At 37.7% G+C, this 16949-nt stretch overlaps 1 protein-coding gene and 1 pseudogene across 2 annotated transcripts in view; both read right to left on the minus strand.

Annotated features, from left to right (window-relative positions):
- LOC111539548 overlaps positions 1 to 356 on the minus strand; it is a 1459-nt pseudogene extending 1103 nt beyond the window's left edge.
- The window catches only part of ADGRL2 (adhesion G protein-coupled receptor L2), a 698223-nt gene that overhangs the window by 573003 nt on the left and 108271 nt on the right, over positions 1 to 16949 (minus strand). Inside the window, exon 2 of one of the 2 annotated variants that reach the window (XM_031933790.1) lies at positions 12876 to 13056. The exons of the other annotated variant lie outside the window; for it this stretch is intronic. The gene's annotated coding sequence lies outside the window, so the exon portion shown is untranslated. The remainder of the gene's footprint in view (positions 1 to 12875; positions 13057 to 16949) is intronic. 2 annotated transcript variants of the gene reach the window in all.

The following is a 16949-nucleotide window of genomic DNA, read 5'->3' on the forward strand; positions in this document are numbered from 1 at the left end:
TCGCTCTGTCGCCTGGACTGGAGTGCAGTGGCCGGATCTCAGCTCACTGCAAGCTCCGCCTCCTGGGTTTACGCCATTCTCCTGCCTCAGCCTCGCGAGTAGCTGGGACTACAGGCACCCGCCACCTCGCCCGGCTAGTTTTTTTTTTTTTTTTTTGTATTTTTAGTAGAGACGGGATTTCACTGTGTTAGCCAGGATGCAAATGTTCTCTTAAGTTATCATCTGTCATTTCAAAGCTCAGATCACCAATAAACAGTTTCTCAACTACTCTGGTTCCTTTGGATCATGACCCCCTTCCCCTGGCGGCGATAGCCACGGCCGGAATTGGGCTTGGGGCCACCAGGCAGCAGTTTTACCTCTATTTTGAGACCGGACTCACCTCTTCCAACTTGAATTCACTATCTACTGAATATTTTAACCTGAAGGAAATTGAGAAAACCATAGAAGAAAGAAGGGCCTCTCTAACTTTCTCTATCCTTTCTCCCCTGAAACATGGTTATAGGGAAGTTGTCTGACCCACCACCCCTGTAAGTAGGTCATAAGACCCTCACATGATAGGTGTCCTGCCCTATACCTGGAGGCCAAGAAGAATCTAAGCAAACCCGCTTTGCTAAGTTCTGCCCAGTTTATCATTAGGTCAAACCTCCCTTTTGTCCAACCATACTTCTACATGACTGTCTAGTCTTCATCAAACCTGTCCATAAAAATACACAATTTTCCCTGGGTCTTTGAGTCTTCATTTCTGAAGCCTTTCTGCCACGTGAAACTTTGGTCAAATAAATTTGTTGGCTGGGTGTGGTGGTGCATGCCTGTAGTCCCAGCTACTTGGGAGGCTGAGGTGGGAGAATGACCTGAGCCCAGGAATTCAAGGATGCAGTGAGTTATGAGTGCACCTGTGCAGTTCAGCCTGGGTAACAGGGCAAGACTCTGCCTTAAATAAATAAATAAATGCATAAATAAGTTTGTGTTTTCTTTTGTTAAGCTGTCTTTTGTTATATGGTTATCAGCCATGAATCTTGCAATGGATGAGGTAAATGTATTATTTTTTCTCTCCTATAGTTTTTGGTACCCAACATGGGGTGACTCAGATCCCCCTCCCCACCACTTGCTCTAAAGCCCAGAGTTGAGATCTTGAAGCAATTGACAAAAGCTGGCAAAAAAGTAAGAATTTTTTTTTTTTTTAACCAAGGTCAGTTCTCCCAGATCTCTGCCTATAATGCCTGGTGGAGAATGGATGGTAGATTTTTTTCCTTGTCCCTTGCTTTCTGAATTCAGATTAGTAGGAGAAAAACATTTGTGTCTTTTGTTATAGGAGTTTCAGCTGTGAAGCTTGCCATGGGCCAGGCATAGTCATGTGGGGTTCATTTTGGTACATAGTTTTTTCTCCTGAAAAGTCAGTATGAGCCCAAGTGTACCATTAGGTACATGTTTAGCAAAGATTTTTTTTTCTTTAATTGGTTCTAATATCTGTTCTTGCTGCCACACTTCATAGTAGTAGTAACTGTTAGCTACAAGACGGTACACAAATAAGTGCGAACTGGTAGTAAATGAGGAAAATGAGAGTTTAGAGTATGTAAGTGCCTGTGTGTGTACACATGCATGGGTATGTGATTGTGTTGTGTGTATATATGTGATAGGGTCAACATATACTATTATAATAATAAGGATTAAAATAAAGGAAAAGGAGGAAAGTATAGATCTTTTGAAATTTCTTTCTTTTATTCTCTCTCAGTCTGCCTCTCATTCTTTTATTCTCCAGAATGGAATGGAGCTAGGGGATTTAGAAGCCTCTGCTGTTGAATCCATCATATTCTGATAACTGAATTCCCAGAAACAGAGTATTAGACTTTCACAGAAGGTGACATTTTGACTGGAATCTTTTAAGTTGAAGCTTATAAAGTACTGAGAAGAGGACTACTCCATAGCAGGTCTTCAAATAATGGTAGCTACTAATATTATTAGTTGCTCCCGTGAAGAAACCAAGGATTACAATGTCTGACCAGCCAATTCCACCATCTCAATACCCTTGCAACTGCTATGTCAGATAATGTTTTGAAAGAGGTAAAGTCATATAGTAGCTGGGCAGACTTTTACACTGAAGGGTAAGAATAAAAACATTAAGTGGTTTAAAAAAAGTCAGGAGAGTGAGACTTTGGACCATCACGGACCCGATGAAGTGGTCTTATTTTAGGATTGTCTGTCATGAAGATTAAAAAAAAGCCAAGACTTAACCTCATTGATATGTGAAATAAAAATGTTCATTTTCTTTTAAAAACTGCTCAGGCACAATGATAGAGGCAGTTATTTTTGGTAAAAGTGGATTGTGGACAGAGTAGCTGGCGAAATGCTCTTAAGTATTCACGTAAGACAAAAACCTTCCTGGCACTAAGAAGTCTCAATTGGCTTTTCAGCTGCACTGTGGTTTATTGTGTGCTTTAAATCAGCTCTAAGACTACACTACATACCATTGTGTCTGTTAGAAAATCATTATGGTGCAATTAAAGCAATGTTGTTTCACAGACGAACATGGAATTTTCCTCTGTGTCTGACGGCTGTGCACTTCCTTCGTGCCTCCTGTGATTATCTGCACTGGTGATGGTCAAGAGATACAGCTGTCGGGAAAACACTCAACAGATGGCAGTTGCAGAGTGATGCATCATCCTTTTTGGGATGCTCTCTGACACCAGAGCTCGGGATTTCCTTAAACATTGGTGTGTCACTGACTCATTTCAAGCAACTCGGGCCTGGAATGTTCAGTGGCAAAATTAATCTTTCTCCAGAAATGAAGAGAAATTGAAATGTCCTTATGAAATGAAGTGTGCCATATAATGCTAAAATGTGTTGTCATTTGTAGCTTCTTAACTATTATAGATAAGAACAACCAACTATATAGAAAGCCTGATATGTTGGTAGATTGACCACTTTTTCTTCAGGATCAGAGTGAGCAAGATCGGTCAGTTCTTTCATTTTTGTAAAGCTCTTTAAAGACTGGCTTTATGTTTTTTAAAAGGAGCAATTTAACCTTTGCTTCAGTAATGACATGGCTTGTTGAATGATGTTGTCTGTGATGAAATTTGTCTTAGTGGTGCACGGATTAATTACATGGTTCCTTTTTACATCTCAGTTAGCATTTTAACATGAAACACTGAAGTTTCTATCTTCATTATTTATACAGTACATATATGTGTATAACATTATTATGGAAATAAGAAGAGTAAACTGACAATGATGTTGAACAATGTGCTGAACAATATTGTATAATAGCTATGCTAGATTTTTATTCACTCTTCAGAATCAGAGTTATAGAGTCCCTATAACTGACTCGTTTTTCTTCCTCTCAGTTACACAGATCCTTTCAAGTTTTAGGGCCTCAGTTAACCAGTGAACATTCTGGGCTGTCTCGATGTGTGTATTTTAATACAATGACAAGACAACATTGAATAGTAGGTATAGGTCCTGCATCTGTGTTCTAGAAAGTGTCCTGGGCATTCCTGCCTGCCAGCTCCATTCACCCTCTAATGCCACTAAATGACATTTGGCTATCTTTAGTTTGACCTGAATATGAGTACAGTCCTATATAATGTTAAAAGCAGATAACGTGGGGATAACCATATCCCATAGGGTTAAGTTTAATTTTGTCAAAATTGTGGTCTTTCCTTTTCCATGTTAGCAAAATTGTGTCCTGCAGTACATGAAGATTTATATTTCTTCTAAAACATGACACTCTGACATTTTCTGTTTGTCTATTCATGTCCCCAAAGAGGTAACCACATGCTATATATGTTTTCTGTTAATATATTTGCAGGTTGGTCTCAATGGTTGGTCTCTGAATTATTTCCAGTGGATAAAACACATGGAATGAGAAGTTGCAAAAGGAGCCTTTTCGGTAAATGCATAAAGGGGCAGGGAACAGTGTGGAGGCTGTAGGAAACATGAAACACAACACAGCATAGATTTGAAATACATTGTATATGTTTTGGGACAAAACTAAAAATCTTGCTCATTCTAAAAGCTTTAATATATTCCAGGCATTATGATAAGTACTTTTTATGTATTATTTGATTTGATTTGATTCTCACACGTATGTAAGATAGGTATTATTATTTTCAGTATATTGATGAGAAAATGGTGGCACAGCTGATAATTTGCCCAAAGTCAAACAATAAGATGGTCTTCCAGACTCTTATACTTTCTTAAAAGAGTGTAATTGTTTCTTCCCTAAACAATAGTATGACTTTGTGCATATAAGGTTTTCTGTGAAGTTATACTGTATATAGGTGCTAATTAATAAAGCAATGAAAAAATACATTTGGCTGGGTGTGGTGGCCCATGCCTGTAATCCCAGCACTTTGGGAGGCTGAGGCGTCTGGAACACCTGAAGTCAGGAGTTCGAGACCAGCCTGGCCAACATGGTGAAACCCCGTCTCTACTGAAAATACAAAAATTGGCTGGCCATGGTGGCAGGTGCCTGTAACCCCAGCTACTTGGGAGACTGAGGCAGGAGGACCACTTGAACCCAGGACGCAGAGGTTGCGGTAAGCCAAGATCGTGCCATTGCACTCCAGCCTGGGCAACAGAATGAGACTCCATCTCAAAAAAAAAAAAAAAAAAAAAAAAGTTTGTATGATAAAATGCATCTTTATATCTCTTTTATTTTTATTTTTATTTTTATTTTTTTTTTGAGACGGAGTCTTGCTGTGTCTCCTGGGCTGGAGTGCAGTGGCCAGATCTCAGCTCACTGCAAGCTCCGCCTCCCGGGTTTTACGCCATTCTCCTGCCTCAGCCTCCGGAGTCGCTGGGACTACAGGCGCCCGCCACCACGCCCGGCTAGTTTTTTGTATTTTTTAGTAGAGACGGGGTTTCACCTTGTTAGCCAGGATGGTCTCGATCTCCTGACCTCATGATCCGCCCGTCTCGGCCTCCCAAAGTGCTGGGATTACAGGCTTGAGCCACCGCGCCCGGCCGTATATCTCTTAATAATATTTCTATTTAAGAAAAAGAAGTTTGAGAGATGTAAATATGTGGACTTTTTTTTGGAAAGATTCAGGTATCTTTGTAATAAGTAGGATGTTAGTAAACCAGTTTTTCCTGAAATTTTCAGTTGTTTTATGATTAATATAAAACAATTTTATGATTTCATTGAATATAAATTAAAAGAAAATTCTCCAAGTGTTGAGTAAAATAAGTCTGTAAGTAAAACTATTAAGACAATTTTATAGATCCTCTTTCAATGGTGTATAGAGGTGATATGTTCCCAACTGAGATGAGTGTGGGAATGACATGACAGGATACATTTTCAAAATAAGCATGCTGGCCGGGCGCGGTGCCTCAGGCCTGTAATCCCAGCACTTTGGGAGGCCGAGGTGGGCGGATCACGAGGTCAGGAGATCGAGACCATCCTGGCTAATACAGTGAAACCCCACCTCTACTAAAAAAACAAAAAATTAGCCGGGTGTGGTGGCAGGCACCTGTAGTCCCAGCTACCTGGGAGGCTGAGGCAGGAGAATGGTGTGAACTCGGAATGCGGAGCTTGCAGTGAGCTGAGATGGTGCCACTGCACTCCAGCCTGGGCAATAGAGCAGGACTCCGTCTCAAAAAAATGAATAAATAAAAAATAAGCATGCCATAAAAATGATTGGTAGAACATAATATATGCAGTTAAACTCTGTGTTTTCTTCCCAAATTTTGAATGTAGTCTGTTGTATGCCAAAAGGAGGCAACTAATTAGAATCCTAAAAGTGAATTCCAGATTTCCATTTGCTTTTTATTGCAGGGCAATGCATTCTGGGGAGGCACAAAGAATATGTTGTTGAGATGTTGTGTGGTTACCTTCAGTATCTTGCCATGATAGTGGCATCTAATATGACACTGTCACGTGGCTCAGATACTTGCATGGGCAAGACAGATCCACAGTGGAGGAAAGCACCATGAAAGCACTTGCAGTATAAAGGTAAAAAAAAGACCGTTGTCTCATGGTAACTGCTTGCAGTTATGAGTATTCTACTAAAAATCTAAGCCATGTAGGGTGTGGGATTTTATAGCTGTCATTGCCACTTGAGATTATTCTGCTGCCTAATGCAAGTCGATGAAAGGGTCTAATTTTTGTAACAGTCTTGAAACACTACCTTAGGCATCCTTTATTGCACCATTTCAGTTTTGAATCAGTATGAGCTTTATCTCTGGTTATGATGTTCACATCCTCCATAAGTAAGAGGAGGATCAATAGTAAAAGAAACCCAGCAAATTGTAGGCTTTGCAATAAATCTAAGGTGTTAGGTGGACATAATTTAAACAGTTGTTTTTCTTTTCCTGAAGAATAAACACATAATAGGAGAAAAAAATGAGGCTCTAAAGGGGTTGTGCATTCCTAAATATTTTATGGCTGTGTTCAATGCAATGTTGAGCTTTAGTTTCACTGTGGAATATTTGCTGATGATCATTTACTCGCCAACTGAAAACCCAAAAGATGCTATTTGAGGTTTTTTGTGTGGTTTCAGTCTTGGCCCTTCTGTCAAGGTTTCACTGCATGATTGTCAAGAGCAACTCTTTGCATGTGAGAAGACAGATGCTGGTGATTTAAGCAGGGAAATACACCACAGTGCTTTTACTCAGCTGATATTTAATGATTTACCATTTAATGTAGTTCATCTTTCATAACCCTGAGTTCAAACAGAAGCAGCTGCTATTAGGGAGGCAATAATATTGAACTTCCCACCAACGACCTAGGAGGGCTTCTTTTGTAGCTGTAGCTACTGGACCCATCTGGTCTTTAGACCCTAAGCACGACAACTGAAGGAGACAAACAGTTTACTTCCCATCAATAGAGTACTGGGCGGAATGTATAATTATGCCAGATAAAGATTTTCAGAACAAAACTCCTTGTGTTAACATCACTCTGCAACTTTGAAGGACAAAACAATGCTCTTTACTCATTATCAAAAGAATCCTGAGAAAACTCAGAAAACATATGAAAAATCATGCTGAGCTGAAATCAATTCAAAGGGAAGAAGTGCTCCTGGTTTCAAACCTGAAAGATAAACTTATTTTCTTACGTTTTCTATTTGCTTTCATTAGTGTGGGAGCTTTCTGGTAAGGTATTTGTAAAGACTTTTTCCCTCTAGTTTTAGAAGATATTTAGATAGATATAGATATTTAGATAGATGGATGAATAAACTACTTAAAACAAAAACAAGCCTTTCAGAAAACTAAAGTGTAAAAGACAGACATCAAATGAGATTGAAGTCTTTTGGAAGGAGGATGGTATCCAATACGCTGATGAGAATTGTGATATTAATGTTATCAAATAGAGTGCTTTAAAGGCAATTTTTCCTATCAAAATCCTTTCATGGTTTAATAATCTATTTTCACTTTGGCATGATTGGTGAGGGATTGAAAAGCAGATTACAGGTTAGGTTGCCTCTATTTTTTTTCTGGTTTTCTTTTCCTTTTTTTTTGATTAAACTTCTAACATCTGTAAATTAGGATTTGCAAGGAAAAGAAAGGATTATCAACTTACAATTACAGGCCTGCTGGACAACAACTGCTGCCTAGTTATAATTATATCTAATCTCTTGACTGCTTACAGTAGGCCAAACATGTTTTTCTTTTCTGATAATATATTCCTAAAAGACAGAGAAGCCAGTAAGATCAGATGTTTTCGCTGTGAGAAACATACTTAGAGGTGTTCAATCTGATGGGATTAGATGGACTAAAACCACTATGTGGGTCTCCCATCCTGCACTGCAGCATTTGTGGTTCTTAAAGCCAGGGCCAGACTTTTCCCCAAGGAATTTTCTGATTTAAAGAGCCATTTTTTGAAGCATTGCCTGTAGTACAAAAGCATGCATATTTACCTCAACGCGTCATTTGAAAATACTGTCCTAGAGATATTTATGCATTTTCCAAAGTTTGATGATGCTTGGTATTTTGGATTTGTCATTTGGCAAATACGTGGATATTTGCATAATATTTACAATTAGACAACCACGACATTTAAAAAGATAAAGAATGGCCAGGTGCAATGGCTCCTGCCTGTAATCCCAGTACTTTGGGAAGCCAAGGCAGGCAGATTACTTGAGGTCAGGAGTTCGAGACCAGCCTGGGCAACATGGTAAAACCCTGTTTCCACTAAAAGAAAGCATAAAAAAATGGCCAGGCATGGTGGTGGACGCCTGTAATCACACCTACTAGGGAGGCTGAGGCAGGAGAATCGCTTGAACCCAGGAGGCGGTGGTTGTAGTGAGCTGAGATCACGCCATTGCACTCCAGACTGGGTGACAGAGCGAGACTCTGTCTCTAAATAAATGAATAATAATAATAATAATAATAAAGATAAAGAAGACTTTCTGTATAAGGATGCTGAATAAAGAAACAGTTCAGAAGTATAAATATGCTCCACTTTATACTTCATTATTGCAGTTATTGATAGAAAGTTCCTTCACCTACTTTTGAGCTTTAGTTCTGCTGCCAGTCTAGTGCATCGCATTCCTGGATTCTTAGCCTCCTCATCATTTGTGGAAAAACCCTTTAAACTTTTATTTATTTGTAGCATCTATCAGAACTCCAGTAAGGAAATGGATACCTCAGTACAGAGAATCATGTCAAAATTATCATGATTTCATTTAAAAAGGAGTGATCAAAGTATAGATTCTGTTTTAACATGGATTTGTTTAGTTAAATCGCTACATATTTGAAATCAGATACTAATGTATCAACCTCAACAAGTTAGAAAGTTTGATTTGGAATCTTATTTATTTGTTTGCTTGTCTGTTTTTGTTTTTGGAATTTCACTCTGTCGCCCAGGCTGGAGTGCAGTCGCCCAATCTCGGCTCACTGCAAGCTCCGCCTCCCGGGTTTACGCCATTCTCCTGCCTCAGCCTCCCAAGTAGCTGGGACTACAGGCGCCCACCACCACGCCTGGCTAATTTCTTTTCTTTTTTTTTTTCTGTATTTTTAGGAAAGACACGGTTTCACTGTGTTAGCCAGAATGGTTTTGATCTTCTGACCTCGTGATCTGCCCGCCTCAGCCTCCCAAAGTGCTGGGATTACAGGCTTGAGGCACCGCGCCCGGCCTGGAATCTTATTTCAATTCATTGTTTAGGTCTGAATACAGACAGGTGAGATCTCTATTTTCCTGTTTGTTCAATTTCAAGATTTATAGGAGTTCTAATTTGAAACATGGCAGAAATGCCACCACAAAAACAGTGGAGGGTTTTTGCCACAAAATTTTATTATAATGATTTCCCAGCTCAAGGGCATATTATCATGTGGAATTGTGTATATTTTAAAATAGTGTTGCGATTTTTTTAGCCTTTTAAAACTTTAAAAATGAACATCTATTCCTTTTTGTTTGTTTGTTTTGAGTGTGTAGATATTCTGGTTCATTCCATTTTGATGAGCCCTAGAATATATTTGTAGTTACCATTGGACACTATGTATTCAAAGTAGCTAGAATAGATTTCAGCCTTTGGAGAGCTGGATTATTCAGGTGAATGTGGTTAGAACACTCAATAAAACTAAACATTTCACAATTGCCTATTATTATGAGTTATTTTCAAGTGAGTCCCTTAAAATACATTTTTTTTTAAAAAAAGAAGAAATATAATAAAAATGGGTGTGATATTGTCATGCAAAGGTGCCACATTTGACTGGAGGTTGCGGTTGGGGTTAATTTAATATCAGCTGAAATCTCCTAATGAAGCTTGGGCACTACTGATATATTTTTTAAAAATCACCAGATCACACTATGATAACATTCAAATTAGAAAAGATTAGAAATATATCAAATCTTGTTAAAGAAATGACCTACCAACCTTAGAAGCAAGAAAACCGAGTCTGGAACTCAAATTATGAAATAACAAGCCAATGTTTCTGTGAAAGAAAGGTGGACCCTAATACAAAAAGTAGAGCCTAGTAATATATTTTCTCTGTACCCTGACCTTAAACGATGTCACTGTGTTCACCACCTATGACATGGTGCCGTATTGCTGAAAGGATTTGTACAGAAAAATAATCCATTCCAAAAAGGTAGAAGTAAAGTATTACTAATACAAGAAGGAAAACATCACTTATATTACTATTCTCTAAAATCATATGAAAAACTCATTATGATCTAATAAAATATTTTGAAGGAAAAATTGTAAAGTATTAAAGAAAAAGCACCTTGCAGGAACTTTTGAATAATATTTTGTAAAGTTAATAAACCAAAATATAAATTATCATTGTAATGATTTACCAATTTAGAGTCACGTAATGGCAATCAAAGTATTTTTCTTATGATTAAAATGTGAGTTTTTTTTTTTTTTTTTAAACTCACATTTAGCATTCTTCATGTATTTCTACTCCATTTAAAGGGATAAAGAATTGTATAGTAATCTGCATGGGTCACAAGAGATTTTGTTGTAATTATAAAATGTAATTCAAGAAAGTTTAAATTGTATTTTATAGAAAAATAATAAAGGAAGATGCTTTTTGTATGTAGAATATAGCATGGCATGAAAAGAAAATTTTCTTTAAATTTTAAGGCAGTAATTCTTAAGCACGTTCTGAGAACTACGTGCCTGAGAGTTACCTGGGAAACTTGTTAGAAATGCTGCAAATTCTTGGGATCTATGCCAGGTCTACTGAGCCCAATTCTAAGATAATTAATTTCAGAACCTGTTTTACTACATACATAATCACAGATGCTTCTTAAGAATGAACAACTTTCAGTACTACCCTCCTGAAGGAAATATTTCACCTATATGACTACTTGGCACCACTGACCAAATTAAAGTAAACCTGTAGTATTAGGGAACTCTGAATTTGTGGAATAAAGAGAAATTGACTATTTTCTGGTGAATTTCTACATTTAGTAGGTTATCTTACACATGATAGGCATTCAACCAATATATATGTTAAATGAATGAATAAATGGAATTTTATCAATTATATGAAGACAAATACCATTTGGATGCAAAATGTGAATGTTAAACTAAGAAATCACAACTAAGAATATTCAAAGGAAACTGATTATTTAATCTACTACATGTATTCAATAATATTTGGAATATGAGAAGATAAATAGATAATTTAAAGTCAAGTTACAGAGGAGGTAGCATACAGGGAACAAATTGAAGTATAACCATAAAAACTCTTAGGCAAGTCTGTTAATATAAGAGGCAGAGATGAATGTGCTTTGTGTTTTTTTTTCTTTTCTTTTTTTTTTTTTTTTTTTGCAGGAAGGTTGTTCAGGGTACATAAAGTACAGTTTCTATATTTAAAAAAAATAAGAAATATGGGGAGAAATATATTACACTGTAAAGATCAAGAATGTAACTGTTTTTACCCTTACATATTTGTCGAAAGTACCATTACTTCTGTAATGGTACTTTAGAAAAAGGAGATACTGTTCTTCACATGTTTAGTCATGTATTCATCCCTTCAGCAGGTATTTATTGATTTCCTACTATGTGCAGGAATGCTGCCTCTATTAGTATTTCAGGACTAGCACAGAAGGAACCACTCTCCTTTTTATCGTAGATGGTCACCGATTGAAGTCAGATACTCTGAGTTGGGTCATACTCACAGGCAGGATTTGTAAGTCAAAGACATTAGCATTTACAACGAATTCTTACTTTGTTGAACTAAGTTGTCATAGACTTAAAAACATGTACTCAACTGTTTACCAACCATCATTATGAACTGCAGTGATATTTCCCTTTCCTCTTATCATATCTTTTGTTAGGGACCCCTCTCTTCCCCACTATTGTTTAGCTGGGTGTGTCTACATCCTGCTTCTTTTGTAATAATCTTTTGAATCTCTTTAATAAATTAATGGACTAGTCTGTAACTACTGAGGCCACTACTGAGTAATTTTAACAAAGAGATTATAAAAACACACACACACTGGTGTCTCTTAATTAAGAATGTGATGAGTAGATGAAGGTATTTGGCAATAGTTGAAATCAGCAAGTCATTAAAAATTCTTCCGTGATACTACTAATTTGTTTCTAATAGTCTTATAATTGCAAAATATAAACAAAGACAAATGTGGGTTGGATTCTATGTAAAAAGTATCAGTCTTGTCTTTTCTGCTTAAAAGAGTTATAATTTCCACTTCTGGTGCAGTTGAAATAAGGAATAAAAGCTATATCCCGTGTGTTTGGTTGACAAGCTTTTAATGTTAAGGTTCCTTTTCTGAAAGGTGGCCTTCCTTGACAACGTCTGTTATCAGTTGGTAGCATTGTGTAGTCTAGGAGAAATCACAGAGATGCAGGTGTCTTATGAATAACCAGATGGGAAATGGAAGATGATCAAACTTCTTCCTAGACCCTATGAGTCAAATAGGAATGACAAAAGATTTTCCTTTGCAACTGGGAGGACAGCGAAATTGAATTATAAAAAGTCTTGTATACAAATGACAATAATGCCTAACATAAGCCTCCTCCTTAAAGACAGGAAATCTGTTTTCTAAAGCTTTTCCCATCACCAAAATAAAGCCAGAGTCAGCTATGAGACTCAGCAGCTGTTAAACAGTGCCAGAAACACTGATGAACGTCCAAGACATTTCCTTCAAGCAAAATAATATCCTCCAAAGAGCACGTTCGGAGATCTTTCACACGGACTCAGAGCGGAGAGCGCCACCTATCGTATCACGGCTGCAGTGTCCAGGGCACCTGGCCATCCTTCCAGCCTCCCTTCTACCACCCTCCAGCACATCCAGTTCTGCCCCCGAGAGCTGCGGATAGTAATGTTCTGAGGTGGTCTGAAGTTCACCTAAGTGTGCTCACATCACATTCTATAATGCGAGGAAAACACACGAATTTAAATCAGTTTTTAAAACAACCAGGCCTCTCTTCTCATTTACTAGAATGGAAAAAATTCACTTTTATTACCTCGAAGATGCCAAACAGTGCCATTTTATTACTGTGGGAAGCTGGAAGTCATTTCCGAACCCTTTTGGCAAGGGTGCTATGTAGAGCATCCAGTTTAGTCCTTTAAGTGTCTTCTGAGAACCACCACACTGACTGTGATTTACTGTCTTCAGGAGTTAAAGGGAGCCTTTCTACCCTGAAACTGAAGAAAGAAAGGTGAAGTATGTTTACTAAGCATCCCAATGAGACTTGCAAGAATATGAGACAGCACAGAGTGGGGAGCCAGAGGTAAAGAATACTTTGGTAACCCACATTTTTCAGTATCTACTTTTACATTTGCTTTAAAAGATTATGTTGGCAGCCTTTAGCAGTGGTGACAATTTTTGTATATTGATCAATTGGTCTTTAGGAGACTTTCTCAGACATCTACACATAGTGGCAATAGGACTCCTTTTCCCCTTCCTTTTTGGTGTTTGCATCTTAAATAGGTTTTGGTACACTTCCACAGTGAATGCAGTGCCATAGGGTAAATATGTATGTGTAAATGTATGTGTGTATATATAGAGATGGATAATATACCACCATGAAAAATAATTACATAGTCTATCACATAAAAGATGACAAGCTGTCTGATAGTGCAAAAGGAAATCTAGTAAACTCCTTTTCTTGACAAAAATCAGTGAACTACTGACCTCATGTAGAAAGACCAATCTTTATTTGCCTTTATATTTTTAAATCCTGATAAGTAATCATCCAAAACAACTCTCAGAGGAGGACATGACATTTTTTTTTTTTTTTCTTGTAAACAACCCGACATCTTTCATGGAGCAATGTCTCTAGCAATTACATTCTTAATATAATATTGTATTTATAAGCATCCATAATGGTAGCCTACAGTTTCCATGCCTTTTTTTTTTTAAGTGAAATTAATGTTTTCTTACAATACTTTGGTTATTGATGACAAAAACATTTTTTTTTTCCTGCTCTGCCTGGTAAGTAAATATAACAAATACTCAGAGTGGATGAATTTATGACAATATTGGAAATATTAATGTGGTCTGTTTCTTTTTAGGACCAGGATGATATATCTGTTCTGAAGTAGAGGATTCACACTTGACAGTAGGTTTAGGATTTTATGCTGCTTTCATTGCTCAATCTAGTAGGGATACTAGAGGCCAAACCTTCAAGTAGCGCCTGCTAGGCAAATGGCCGAGGGGAGTGGAGGGCTACATCCAGGGAGTCAGGAATGCAGTGCATTCGATGCAAGAACTTGAAGGTAATTAGAGGAATAAAAGTCCCCTTTACTTAAGAGGAGTGAAATCAAGCCAAAAACTTTGATATATACATAACAAAAAAGTAGGGAAAACGTCCAAGAACAAATTTATCACCAGCTTGCTGAGTCATTATTAATGGCCATTGAAAGAAAACAGTAGAAAAAAGAACAGTAATTAAAGATAAGGCAGAAAAGCGACTGAATTTTTTTTTTAAAGTTCCTCTTTTTAGAAATGCACCCAGGAAGCTCTCTCTATTTAAAACTGGCAAACATGGCCGGGCGCGGTGGCTCAAGCCTGTAATCCCAGCACTTTGGGAGGCCGAGACGGGCGGATCATGAGGTCAGGAGATCGAGACCATCCTGGCTAACACGGTGAAACCCCGTCTCTACTAAAAAAAAAATACAAAAAACTAGCCGGGCGTGGTGGCGGGCGCCTGTAGTCCCAGCTACTCAGGAGGCTGAGGCAGGACAATGGCGTAAACCCGGGAGGCGGAGCTTGCAGTGAGCTGAGATGCGGCCACTGCACTCCAGCCCGGGGGACAGAGCGAGACTCCGTCTCAAAAACAAAACAAAACAAAACAAAACTGGCACACACATTGGGCGGACTCATATGTTTCCTCTGTGTGTCATTTATTCTTTTATATTTCCATCCATCCGTGTATTCATCCATCAATAGATCTATCCATCCTTCACCCAATTATCCATCTATTGCAACCAAGTATTTTTCAATTATTTTCTTTCTTCCACTTGTAAATCCAACCTGTTTTAGGTGGCTGCTATATAACAAGTAATATTACTAGTGATAGAATGACATGGAAGATGGAGTCTCTTCCCCTGGCGAGCTTAGCATCCAAGTGGAGAGAAAGTTAAGGATATCATTACTACACCATGTGATAGATGATATGATAGCACTACACCATGAAGATAGGCTTCTAAGTTAGAGAGGTGGATCTGGGAAGGCTGACATTAAAGTTGAACTGTAAGAGAAGATGGTGAAGAGGAAAGATAATTCTAGGCAAAAAGCACGGTATATGCAAAATGTGTCCTTAATTATTGATATTCATTTATATTCACAAAATCATTTAACAAAACTCCACTCCTTAAAACACAACATGATATAATGATTCAATTAATAATGACTTGTGGAGGCAATAAATCTTGGTGGTTACATGCACTGCCTTTGGAACCCGATTTCCTGGACTTGAATCCTGGCTCTTACTCTGTCTACCTGATAACCTAAGGGAAATTACTCAAATTTGTCTGCCTCAGTTTCCCTTTCTTCAACTAGAGATAGTAACTGTATATCTTATAGTGAGTATTACGTGAATTTATGCATGCAAAACTTAAGTATATTTGGTAGAAGTAATTTCTCAATACATGTTAGGTAGGATAATATTTTTCCCTTGGTTAAAATGATCTTACTGATGATCCTTTTTGAAGAGATGTGTGAGGGCTATCAGAATTTGAGACTTACTACATTCAGAAACCACAGAGGCTTCACTTTTCTTAAAACTTTAGAACTCTTTCCAGTAGTGAGAAAAACCTCTAGAAATTCACTCAGATTCCTGAGTTCAAATTCTGTCTTTGCTACCTTCTAACTTTGAGGTCTTTAGCAAGTTGCTTAATGCCTGTGCCTCAGTTTCTCATCGCAAATGCAGACACCAATATCTCCCTCATGGGGCTGCTGCAAGGATTAAATGGGATGATGTGTAAATGTGACTGGCATCACCCAAAGGTTTGTTTCATCATCCAAACCAAACAAACAAAAACAAACAAACAAAAAAATCCTCCTTTAAATTGCTATAATGGCTAATCTAAGACTTGTGAAAAATATCTTTCCCAAAATACTTTCTATAGTTTGAGAGATGACATATAAATAGTCTCATCTGCATTCGCCAACTCTGGAAAATACTCCTGAATGCTATTGCTGACTTTGATACGCTGCCTTTGCATCTTTGCCAGAACTTGCTCTGGGTTGCAGTTATTCATAGAATGCCCTTGGATAATGTGATAGGTTGAATTTGAATTAGTCCTCCAATCATTTTGGAGCCAGTAATAATGGCAACTAAAATGGTCATCTGGAGAATGAACTAAGCATGGACATTTTCCAGTACAATCTCTTTCTATTTTTTGTCCTTAAAATAACTCAAAAGAAGATAATATGCTGTTTGAGTAAGTAAGCATTAAACATGCTAACATAAAATTAATTTTCTGTGTACACTTAATATATGCTTTAAAAGACCACTAATCTCAGATGGAATACAAATACAAAGTGACTTTTAAAAACTCATAAATTATAGCCAACAGATATTGCATTAGATCTTTTCTCTTTTCCTGGAATTATTTTTAATTGCAATTGTTTTAAGGCTGAGCACCAAGCCCATCAGAGCACTATGTACAGACTGGCTTTAAATAAAGTCAACATATCATCACGTTGCTAATACTATACAAATCTTTGGTCTCTCAAACATCTCTGCTTTTCTCCCACATATCAATTACCTAAGACCAGGGCTTGTTAGTCTGCCTGAAGGAGTACAGAAGCTCCAGGCTGGCATAGCTTCTATTTTATTAAAATTTTTTTCTTGCCTGCAACCTGATTTCTTCTGGTCTGACCTAATTCCTTTGATGCCTGAGGCTTGGAGGCCAGTGCTAATCTGCATCACGGATGTGTGGAGGCAAGGTAAGACAATTGGAAGAAAAGTAAAAGGAGGAAAGAATGGCACCTGGGTGAGAATGCTTTTCAAATCCAAAATAAGCATTTTGAAAGGAGGACATTTTTGTTTCACTGCATCCTTTAAAGAGGAACCTAAATTCAATGCAGG

This window comes from Piliocolobus tephrosceles, chromosome 1 (assembly GCF_002776525.5).
Source record: "Piliocolobus tephrosceles isolate RC106 chromosome 1, ASM277652v3, whole genome shotgun sequence".
NCBI classification, from domain to species: domain Eukaryota; kingdom Metazoa; phylum Chordata; class Mammalia; order Primates; family Cercopithecidae; genus Piliocolobus; species Piliocolobus tephrosceles.